The sequence below is a fragment of the Littorina saxatilis genome, linkage group LG5 (genome assembly GCF_037325665.1).
Source record: "Littorina saxatilis isolate snail1 linkage group LG5, US_GU_Lsax_2.0, whole genome shotgun sequence".
NCBI classification, from domain to species: Eukaryota; Metazoa; Mollusca; class Gastropoda; order Littorinimorpha; family Littorinidae; genus Littorina; species Littorina saxatilis.
In genome coordinates, this window is record NC_090249.1 from 20,413,680 (window position 1) to 20,425,869 (window position 12,190).

The following is a 12,190-nucleotide window of genomic DNA, read 5'->3' on the forward strand; positions in this document are numbered from 1 at the left end:
AGGTTTAATTTGTACACATTAGAAAAAAAAGTTTAAAAAAAAAGTGATTGCCTACCTTCTTACCCTATTTGTTTTGGCTATGTTACCGTAACCACATCTATTTTTTTTTTTTTGCCTAATCGCTGACATGGTGTGAGAATATGGTCATGCGTTTCCTGAATTAGAGAGGTCCAAAAAGTGCTGTTTTCCAGAACGTGTATGTATCTTGGCTACACCTACTGTTTCTTGACCTCTGCATTGTTATTGTAGAAGAACTTAATATCATGAAGGTGGATGCGCATTTGTTCTGCTCCATTGTAGATGCCCGCCAAATGTCATTATGCTGGGGGGGGGGGGGGGGGTGGGGTTGCTTTTGGGACGATTTTCCATTCAAAAAACCAACAAAACAAAAAAAAAAGATGATTTAAGAACTATTTACCAGTTCTACTTAAAACTTGAACTAGGACTGGTTATTCCTTCTTTTTCTTCTTCAGCGTTCCAGAATTTTCTGGTTACGTGTAAGCTCGTTTGCCCATTTGGGTTCCCCACACTATACTCTGAGAGCATAGTCAGCTTCACTCCGCTTTCGTTGAGTAGGCATGCTGGGTATTTTCGTGTTTCCACAAGCCACCGAACTCCGACATGGATTACAGGATCTTTTCCGTGCGCACTTGGTCTTGTGCTTGGTCAGTTGTTTTGCATCTATAGGCCTCCTCCAAACTCAAAAAACAAATTGACTGATGCCATGTTTTTCTCTGAATTTCATGACCTTGTTGACCATTGTAACACTTTGTCTGGAACTCCTGTTTTGCTTGGTGATATCAATGTTCATTTTGATGACTGCAACCACCCTTCCACTGTCAAGATGTTAGATATTTTAGATGTTTTTCAATTCACACAGTCAGTCAGTCATCCAACGCACAAGAAGAATCACATACTGGATTGGGTTATGCATAGGCCTGATGATCATATTGTTCAATCTGTGTCTGTTACACACGCCTTAGCCTCAGATCATTTTTGTGTTTTTGTTTGATCTGATGACCCAGTGTCCTCCTCCTCCACCCATGTTTAAGTCTGTCCGCTGTCTCCGTACGATGGATAAAGACGCTTTTAGGGACGAGCTGCAGAACGCGCTGCCCCCCTCCCCCTCCGCTGACTAACTTGATGCCACACTTCGTGCTGCTCTTGACGTCCATGCCCCCGTTTCACGTCGCCGTGTCCGTCCGTCCAAGTCCGCACTGTGGTACTCCGATATCTGTGTCGAACTGCGTGATGCCAAATGTGACCGTAGGCGTGCTGAGCGCAGGTATCTCAAGACTGGTCTTACTGTCCATAAACAAATATTTCAAGGAGCAAAGGACATTGTAACTAAGTTAGTACACGCAGCAAAGACAACCTTCCTCCAAACCCAGATTATTGCTTGCGATTCAAGCAAAAAACTGTTCGATATTTGCAGCCGGTTGACCGGCCGCAGTAAGGTATCCCCACTTCCCACTGTTTTCCCTGCTAGTCAGCTGCCAGATGTATTCAGTGATTATTTTATCAAGAAGGTTTCAGATATTCGTTATGAACTTGATCAGATGGGTGCACATTCTGCTTCCTCCAGTCAAGTTGATGTTCCCACTGATTGTTCTTTTCCATCATTTCAGCCAATCAGTGAAAAAGACCTTAGATCCATTATTCTAAAGTCCAAACCAACAACTTGTCCACTTGATGCCATACCCTCACCACTGCTTTTTGAGAATCTTGATGTGTTGTTGCCAACTCTTACTCAAATTGTCAATGATAGCCTGTTATCTGGTGTTTTTCCATCATTGTTCAAAACTGCACTTGTCAAACCACTTCTCAAAAAACCTAGTCTTGATGTCAATATTTTGAAGAACTATCGTCCTGTATCTAATTTATCATTCTTGTCCAAAGTTTTTGAAAAGGTAGTTTTGAAGCAGCTGTTGTCATATTTGAACACCCATGATTTGATCTCGCACTCTCAGTCCGCTTATCGCCCTTCTCACTGTACTGAAACAGCCCTACTTAAAGTAATCAGTGACATTCTGTCTGCTCTGGATGGTGGTGATGTGTCAGTGCTTACCCTACTTGACCTTTCTGCAGCGTTCGACACGATTGACCATGTCACGCTTCTCCATAGACTTCAGACTCTGTACGGCATCTCCGGTCCACCGCTAGCATGGCTTGAGTCCTATCTCATTGGCAGGACTCAGGCTGTGCTTGTCGATGGCCAGATGTCTGCTCCAGCCCCACTTTCTTTCGGCGTTCCTCAAGGTTCAGTACTCGGTCCCATCCTTTTCATCATGTACACTAAGCCCCTCTCCACACTGATTCAAAACCATTCTGTTTTAAATCAGTCTTTTGCTGATGACACCCAGCTGTATAAACCCAGTCCCCCTGCAGAGACACATTCCGCCATCCAGACCATTCAGACATGCATCACTGATGTTAAATCTTGGATGGTCGATAACAAACTTAAGCTGAATGATGATAAGACTGAAGTCTTACTGTGCAAAAAGAAGAACACTACATTTCCCTCTCCCCAACCTGTTTCTGTTCAAATAGGCAACACCGACATTCTTTTCTCACCATCAGCTAGAAACCTTGGATTCACCCTTTCATCTGACATGACCCTTAACAAACATATATCTTTAGTCTATAGAGCAGCTTATTTTGAGCTTCGTCAGATCAGCACCATTCGCCACACACTCTCCTCTCAAACAACTAACACTCTTGTCTGTGCCTTTGTTCTTTCTAAACTTGACTACTGCAACTCTCTTCTCTCTGGCTGTCCTCTGTACCTCCTGCATAAACTACAAAAAGTCCAAAACTCGGCAGCACGCCTCATTCTGAAAGTACGAAAACGAGATCACGCAACACCACTTCTTCACACACTGCACTGGTTACCTATTCAAGCCCGCATTGACTACAAACTGTCCACCCTCTGCTTTAACTTCTTTTCTGGCTCGTCTCCTGCTTACTTCTCTGAACTCCTCACCGTCTATTCTCCAGCAAGACAACTCCGTGCCTCTTCTGACTGTCGCATCCTCACCATTCCACACACCAAAACCAAAACATACGGACAACGCACTTTTTACTTTCTGCGCACCCACACAATGGAATTCTCTCCCCTTTCACATCCGCCACCCTCAGTCACCCCAAGCATTCTAACGAGCACTTAAAACGCACCTCTTCAAGAAATACAACCTCTGATTTTGTTTTCTCAGTCCCTCAGTAGGCTACATGTAGTGTATTTGTTGTTTTAGTGATAATGTGATAATGTATATAAACATCTAGGGCTGTTTTCAGTATTGTTGATAGCATGTTCTGTTTGATTAAGGGTATTCAGCTGGTATTTCCTTGTTTTCACTACCTATTTTATTCATGTTTTTATAACTTAGTTAGTGGAAGAATCTTTTGTAATGTATGTTTGATGGTGTATGCTTTTAATTAAGCGTTGCTGACTATGAATGTAGATGTAAATGCTTGTATAACTGTGTTTTAATTTTAAATGTGTCAAGCGCAAAGAGCATAATTGTAAAGTTATGATGTTGCGCTATATAAATGCTCATTTATTATTATCATTATTATTATTGTGCTTGCGTGTACACACGAAGGGGGTTAAGTCACTAACAGGTCTGCACATAAGTTGACCTGGGAGATCGGAAAAATCTCCACTCTTAACCCACCAGGCGGCAGCGACCGGGATTCGAACTCCCGACCTCCCGATTAAGGGCCGACGTCTTACCACCACGCCACTGCGCCCACTGGTTATTCCACTTACGTCTAAAGACACAGAAGGATAATCATCGTCTGAAGGCATGTTAAAGATGTCATCAGATCGTTTGCAGCGGAACTTTTGGTGACCACAACATTTTGGAAAGAAAGGTCAACGCAAAGTCAACTAAAAATAAAGCATATGAATGAATGTACTTTTCACTTTGGACAGAGTAGGACAAGAAACAAATGGTTACGGGGGATGGGGGTTACGAGTCTGAAGATTGGAACCAGAAAGTGTAGTGAGCAAAGAAATGGGGGAGGGGGAAGTGGAGACTGGAGAGTTTGAAGGCGGTGTGTGCTTGTGCGGGCGCGCGCGCGTGTGTGTTTGTGTGGTGTGTGTCTGTGTGTGTGTGAGTGAGTGTGAGTGTGTGTGTATATACGTGCGTTTGTGTCTGTGTGCCTGTGTCTCTGTGACTGTGCGTGAATGTGAGCGTGCGTGTGAAAGGGGGTTACTCTGACACCCCCCCCCCCCCCCCGAGACCCCCTTCCCCGGCGTCTGGATTCACATGGCAGAGATTTGGAGGACTGAGTTTCTGGCGAGGAGAGATGACGGCATGGCGTGAGGTGGACTCCATTTGCTGGCAACGACTTCCACCCCTCCTCTCGGGACGCAGGTTGGGACAGGAGACCCGTTCCTGGCTGCTTCCACAGTCGCAGCTAACTTGCACAACATGTCATCCCGGCCCTCCTTACACCTTGGAGTCGGCCAAGAAGCCTTTTCCCTCCCGTCATCCCCCTTCCCCTCCCCAACTTGCTCCCCTCCCTTGTCCCCAATCCGGCTCCCAAATCCCTTCACTTTCACGTCCACTTCTTGGCCACCGTGATATCCAAGTCCCGGTTCATGTCTTGAGCCGTGTTAGTATTTAACTCAGTTGCAATTTTTTTGATTTTTTGGTATTAATATCATGTCAGTAACAAAGCAAAAAGTTTACAAAAAAGGCCGGAACTCAGTAACGACTCCTTCTCTACTAAAAAAGAAAAAAAAGAAGAGAAAAAAGCAATGAATGTTAATCAGATGTGATATGAATAAGAACCACACATCTGTAGCCTGGTTTGCTCCGCTGAAACCCCCTTTTTGCCCAACCCCTCCTCTTCACATTCGCACCCTGACCTTTCAACCGACAGTTTGCAAGATTGACTCGGTTGATAAAATATCAAATGGTATCATTAAGACAAACTCAGTCGTCGTCTTGAAGGGAATGCACGCAATCGGCAGCACAATCACGCAAATCTACACTCAAACGCACGCACACACACTTGGACAAACGGGCATACGTATGCACGTAAGTATACACACAGACAAACACACACACGCATCACATATGGAAACAAACAAACATGAATGGATTTTCAAACATTTTCCATCTAGTAATCTCTGGACATAACAGACTAAACCATCATATGGCCACAAAGCTGAAGCTAGTTCCCTCCCCCTTATGTCCGTGTGGCAAGAATCAGACAGCAGGGCACATCCTGCAGGCTTGTCCATACCACGGTGCTCTGAGGGACACCATCTGGCCAGAGGAGACAGCGCTACAAAAGAAGCTATACGGCCCCAGAGAGGACTTGGAGAGGACAGCACCTTTCGCCCTGCAGTCCGGACTGACGATCTAACAGCGAACGACAAGAAGAAGAAGGATCACTTTAATGTTGTTTCTTTTACTGGGTGGTGAGAGCTTACAACGGTGTTTCTCTACAAAAAGGAAACGATCAATACACAAAACAAAACATTCTTTGAACATCTGTTCAAATCCTACTTCCAGTGGATGGTTTTTTTTTTGAATTTTTTTTTTTACTAAAGATTATAGGATGGAGGTTGGGGGTTCATGTACAGCATGCTGTCTTGTGTTTACAAGCGGTGGCCACATAACGACCTGAAAGTTGTAAAACGTAATGATAAACTACCACAAATCCCTTATCTTTCCCAATATATATATGGCCCCTTCACACACACACACCCCGCCCCGTCCCGTCTCGCAGGCCCCCGCACTATCCCAGCTACAACCTACAATTTCTACAAATTCCCTGAAGCGAATGTCAAGTGTAGACGTGCAAAATATGAGGTCACTATTTGTATTCCTGATTCATATCAGAGAAAAAATCTTATCGTTGTTTTCTTCAGTTCTGTGGTTTGTTTCATTTGCAATGCAAGCAGTTTTGTGAAATCTGTATGTGTACATGTGCAAGCAACTTACTCTGCTGTCCTTTCATTTATTTCGGTTTTTTTCTTCTTTAATTTGGTTGTTTTAGATACGTGCATGAAAGCTTATACCTATGTGTTACTAGCTTGTGTATAAGAGTTCGTATACATACATCCTAAAGACCCATGAACACATCAACAGTCTCGATCTGGGTAAAACCTCTTTAACCGGCGACAACCTTTCTAATCCACTCCCCAGATCACAGGGTGTCATCCGAAGCTGACCAACAAAGCCAGTCATACAATTCACAAATCCTCTAAAATGGACCTACGGTCAAAAATACAAATATCGTACAATACACTCAAGGCACAGTACTAGTACTTCTCCCGAAACCACCTCGGTTCACCATTTTAAATCTAGCAAGACTTTTACATTGCAAACGCACATCCCTCCGCTTGGACACATACAATATAATCAACATTCCGGCATTATCCTATGCAGAGTGAGACATTTTGGATGACCTGTAAATTTCACCGATTGACTATTTTCCGTTAAGAAATGCATAATTAATTAAAAAAAATAAAACCTGGTAAAATCTGGGATAGTAAATCTAGTTGTTCACACAGGTGGGAGTGTGCCTTTTGTGCAAGCTGCTTTCCTTCAAAGCGACATACACGTGTCTGTCACTGACTGTGTGCTGGTGTTGTTGAATTTATCTAGTTAAATGCTGACGTTTACGTGAACATGTATTAGGTGTTGGGGTATATGGATTGGTATGTGTGAGGTTTTTTTTCTGAACCATGGTGCACAGTACATGCACACGCAAACGCACACACACACACACACACACACACACACACACACACACGCACGCACGCACGCACACACACACACACACACACACACACACACACACACACACACACACACGAGCAAAAGAAAACGTTTGTACACTCCATCAAGGCAGCGAAATCGTGCAGCAATCTTGCACATATGGCTTTAATGAAATCGCAACCACACTGCTGCACTCGGCAAAAATCTCGTCATCAGAAAACGTGCTCCTACCACATACCCCTGTCTTTCTCTCACCCAACCCACCCCACCCTCCGCTTCGGTTTCATTCTCACTCTTACTTGTACACGCTTTATCATGTATATATATTCCGGTATACGACTGGAAATGACCGATTAACGCCACCCCTCGACTCTGTCCATGGTAGGCTAAAGGCGGTCCTTGATTGAGACTAAAGACGACTTCGCGAAGTCTTTTTTCCTGAAAACTCAGGGCTAAAGCTTCGTGCGGCCAGTCAAGTTTCGTATACTTCGCCCAGTTAATAACAGGCTTTACGGTTGCTCCAAAGTCTGTCATTGGATATGGTTAGCCTACATGACAACTTGGCAGGATGCTGCAGTGACAATATGATACCAGTTGGCAAAGTGTCAGAATGTCAGTCTGAGAATGTCATGGTGACTGTAGCTAGTTTTCATACAGCGCATAACTTTTAAACCCAGGGAATGTCACAGCGACCTATACTCTAACCTATACTCTGACCTATACTCCGACTGTAGCAGTGCTTGAACATTACGATGTCTCAGTGCGTACAAGTGAGTAAAAGGTTGATAAGAACTCACACAACTAGACTGCAAAGGAGTAGACCCGAGAGCCTCAGGACATGGACCAGAGACTCATAGAATGACCTGGGCCGAGGAGAAGGAGAAAGCTACCAACAGGGTGGGAGCCAGTCGTGGTGTTGGATTGGTTGGAATTGAGATTTGTTGTGATTTCAACTGATCAGACCCCGCGGTTTCAGTGTTCTATCCCGTTGGGTGGGACCCACTTTTGTTTCGTTCTCCCCAGGTGACTGCCACAGTCTTCCAAACGTCATATCATTATACTCCTTTCGTACTACAGACGGCCGCTGACTCCCTATTTGTCATGTTTTCAGACTTGTGTGATAACATAATACTGTGGCTGTATCAATATATGATGCTCAGTGCGTGCAAAATGAGTGTCGTCAATGTCAAAGCCTGTGAGAGTGACGACTAGTATGTCGAGAAAAAAGGGAACAAATATAAAAGACTGAGCAAGCTGGACGGTCTTTATTTCATTATGATAGTACCAGCGTGCAGCGCAATCACCATACAAGTGTTCATGCCATGAAATTGGACGGTATGAAAAAAACATTTTTTGTTTTCACTTCTTGCCAGTTTCAAGATATCCTAGGCCTTGTCGTAATGCTTTGGCACAGGCTCTCTCTCTCTCTCTCTCTCTCTCTCTCTCTCTCTCTCTCTCTCTCTCTCTCTCTCTCTCTCTCTCTCTCTCTCTCTCTCTCTCTCTCTCTCTCTCTCTCTCTCTCTCTCCTCTCTCTCTCTCTCACTCCCTTCCCCCCCTCTCTCTCTCTCCCCCTCTCTCTCTCTCCCCCTCTCTCTCTCTCCCCTCTCTCTGTCTCTCTCTGTCTCTCTCTGTCTCTTTTTCTGTCTCTCTGTCTCTCTCTCACCCCGAATTGAAATGGGCCCAAGGCCTAATCAATAAACCATCCAGACTCCAGACTCTCTGTCTTTCTCTCTCTCTCTGTCTCCCTCTGTCTCTCTCTCTCTCTCTCTCTCTCTCTCTCTCTCTCTCTCTCTTTCTCTTTCTCTCCCTCTCTCTCTTGTTGCTGAATGCGAATGCAACTGGGTCAAAGAGCGATAATGACTGTTCTTGTATTCCAATAAAAGCGGCATAAACTTATACAAGACAGGGCAGCGCTCATTCCACTAAATCAACAACACAATTAACACAATTTCCGCCTGTGACAGACGAAGAAATTCGACTGCATTAAACGCATCATAACATTTGCTTATAAAAATGTGTGCAAAATAATTTACAATATGTCGATAAGAATCTTCATTACCTTTTGAACTTACGTGCAGCATACAACAAAAGAACACGTTCATGTACCGAAGCTGCACTCTTCCACTCAGACAAGGTCAGATCACACACGATGCGAAAGCCCATGAGCCAATCAGATGCCGGCAAAAATTGTCACGTGTCCTTATTATCCTTATCCTGTTTCTGCCCTTGGCTTCTAGGGGTTCTTCGATAGCATCGTGCCGATGTTTGTCTGTAGCAAAGGCGACAACTGTAATAGAGGCCTCCTATTTTGACCTTTCAAGGTCACAGGAGTAAAAAAAATCAAAACTGAAAATAATAAGAAGGGAAAGAAAACTGGGAACAGGCTGGGGGATAGACTTTCAGTGCAAATGCCAACAGGTGACTGGCTCTCACCCTTGAGAAAAACGACATGCTGTCAGTGATTTTGCTTTTTTTTTCTTCTTGTTTTCTCTTATCTTGTTACCCTTTTTTTGTTTGGCGTCCTTGTCTTTGAAGGTGGCGTTGGGCCGGTTACGTATGTTCATACGTCAACCACAAACTTTGGATACAGAGAGTACGTAGCAGAAACCAGAATGGCGTGTTTTTTTTCTACTGACGATTGAAGATTGTGGGGTTGGTGGGCAGGGATAAGGGGGGGGGGGGGGTGTCAGGAGGGTGGGATTGCTGTGAGAAATACATTTATTTTTGTATCCCATTTTCACTCGCCTTGCTTAGTTTCTGAACTGGCAAAACGCCAAAACCAACACCAATATCAATAAGAGCAAGAACAAAAAGAACATCCAGAACAAAAACAAAACAAGAACGACAAGCAAAGAAACAAACAAAAAACCCACTTCATTCTCACACATACTCCGAACAATTGACTGAAAAACCCTCCCGCCCCACTGTCGTGTGTCTGTTCGTGTGACTTTTGTTTGTTTGTTTTTGTTTGCTGCTTTCATAAAATGTGTGTTGCTGTTTATGAGAATAAAACACACATTGCGCCCGCGTACCAAAACAAAGTTACTGACACACTTTTCATACTGCGACTAAATCACGTTAGTATAAGATGATTAAACAAATACCGCACTGACAGAAGACCATGCACGCTTTGGTTTTCTACGCAGTAGTGGTGAAGTAACAGATGTGAATGGTGTTGTTCGCTGTGTGATTCTGATTCCCTGTAACTTTATCTGTATGAAATCACAACACACATGTACACACACAAATACCGCTTGGTAAAACTACCACCCACTGGGCGTCGAAAGCTTAAAGTTACAGTGTCTGTAGAAAGTCATGTTTTGAATTTGTGTGTAAACTCTCAAACTTTCTCGATGTAGTTGCCGACATTTTAAAGGTACATTTCTTCCCGCGAAAAGTGTTTGTGTTTGTGTTAACCATCTCTTTACTTGAACAGATACTGAAAATCAACAGCCTGGATTGTTTCTGTGCAAAGAGGGAATGTTTTCATGAATTAATTTAATGAAAGCTACCAGGGTCAATCCGCTAAATTAATTATCAAAAAAAAAACTCCAAAAAATATCACTCTACAGAAGAAGCAGACATGCAGGGTGTTGATTACATTTAGTCAAGTTTTGACTAAATGTTTTAACATAGAGGGGGGAATCGAGACGAGGGTCGTGGTGTATGTGTGTGTGTGTGTGTGTGTGTGTGTGTGTGTGTGTGTGTGTGTGTGTGTGTGTGTGTGTGTGTGTGTGTCTGTGTGTCTGTGCGTGTGTGTGTGTGTAGAGCGATTCAGAGTAAACTACTGGACCGATCTTTATGAAATTTTACATGAGAGTTCCTTGGTATGATATCCCCAGATGTTTTTTTCATTTTTTCGATAAATGTCTTTTATGACGTCATATCCGGCTTTTTGTAAAAGTTGAGGCGGCACTGTCACACCCTCAATTTTCAATCAAATTGATTGAAAATTTGGCCAAGCAATCTTCGACGAAGGCCGGACTTCGGTATTGCATTTCAGCATGGAGGCTTACAAATTAATAAATGACTTTGGTCATTAAAAATCTGAAAATTGTAATTAAAATTGTTTTTTTTATAAAACGATCCAAAATTACTTTTATTTTATTATTCATCATGTTCTGATTCCAAAAACATATAAATATGTTATATTCGGATTAAAAACAAGCTCTGAAAATTAAAGATATAAAAATTATGATTAAAATTACATTTCCAAAATCGTTTTAAAAACTATTTCATCTTATTCCTTGTCGGTTCTTGATTCCATAAACATATAGATATGATATGTTTGGATTAAAACACGCTCAGAAAGTTAAAACGAAGAGAGGTACAGTAAAGCGTGCTATGAAGCACAGCGCAACCGCTACCGCGCCAAACAGGCTCGTCACTTTCACTGCCTTTTGCACTAGCGGCGGACTACGTTCAGTTTCATTCTGTGAGTTCCACAGCTTGGCTAAATGTAGTAATTTCGCCTTACGCGACTTGTTTTTGTTATGTTTCCAAGTGATGGGATAGTCTTACATCATGTACTAGATGAATACCTGCTTCGCCGGGTACGGCTTCGCCGGGAAGAAGTCGTGCCGAATACCCGGCTGCGCCGGGGACCCGGCTTTGCCGGGTGTACGCCGGCTTTGCCGGCGCACCTCACGAAGGAAGGGAGATAAACGCGCAAAACACTGGAGAAGAGTCTAAAAATAGTATAACGGGAATATGGATTGAGCGTTGTCGACAGTGACCTTCTAAGAATAGAAACGGGAATATGGATTTAAGCCACACGAAGGAAGGGAGATAAACGCTGCAAACACTGGAGAAGATAAGGAAGAGTTACTGGTAGTGGATCCAGACAAAAAAACCAAAATCGGTTCAGCGCTGCGCGCTGAGAGCACGTGTTGAAATATCGACCAGGTTGTGTCCTGTCCCGGGTGTACCTGAATATGCCCACCAAATTTGAAACAGATCCATCGAGAAACTTGGCCGCGCATCGCGAACAGACACACAGACACACAGACACACAGACACAAGTCGTATATATATATATATATATATATATATATATATAGAAACGCCTGGACAGATCTGACATAGTGAGACGAATGAAGTAATGTGCATGCCATGAAAGCTAGAATGTCCGCGAAAAGACGTGTTTAGGTTCTTGACAACGTTGGAAACTAGACCAAATGGATATTGTTTTTATTTATTTTTTTTTTTTAAATCTTCTTTCGTCTTCTTTTTTCTTCTCTTCTTCTCTCTTTTTATTTATTAATTTATAAAAACATTTCTTCTCTCTCTTCTTTTTCTTCTTTACGTATTTTGTGTGTGTTTTTTTCTTTTGTTTCATCCTCTTTTTGCTTGTCCCGACGCTTGTTCCTTCTCCCAGTATGCTCCCACGCCGCCCCGTCCCAGCACTCACTGCAACATCCACTCCTGAACTTCGTTCCGCTGCCAGACTT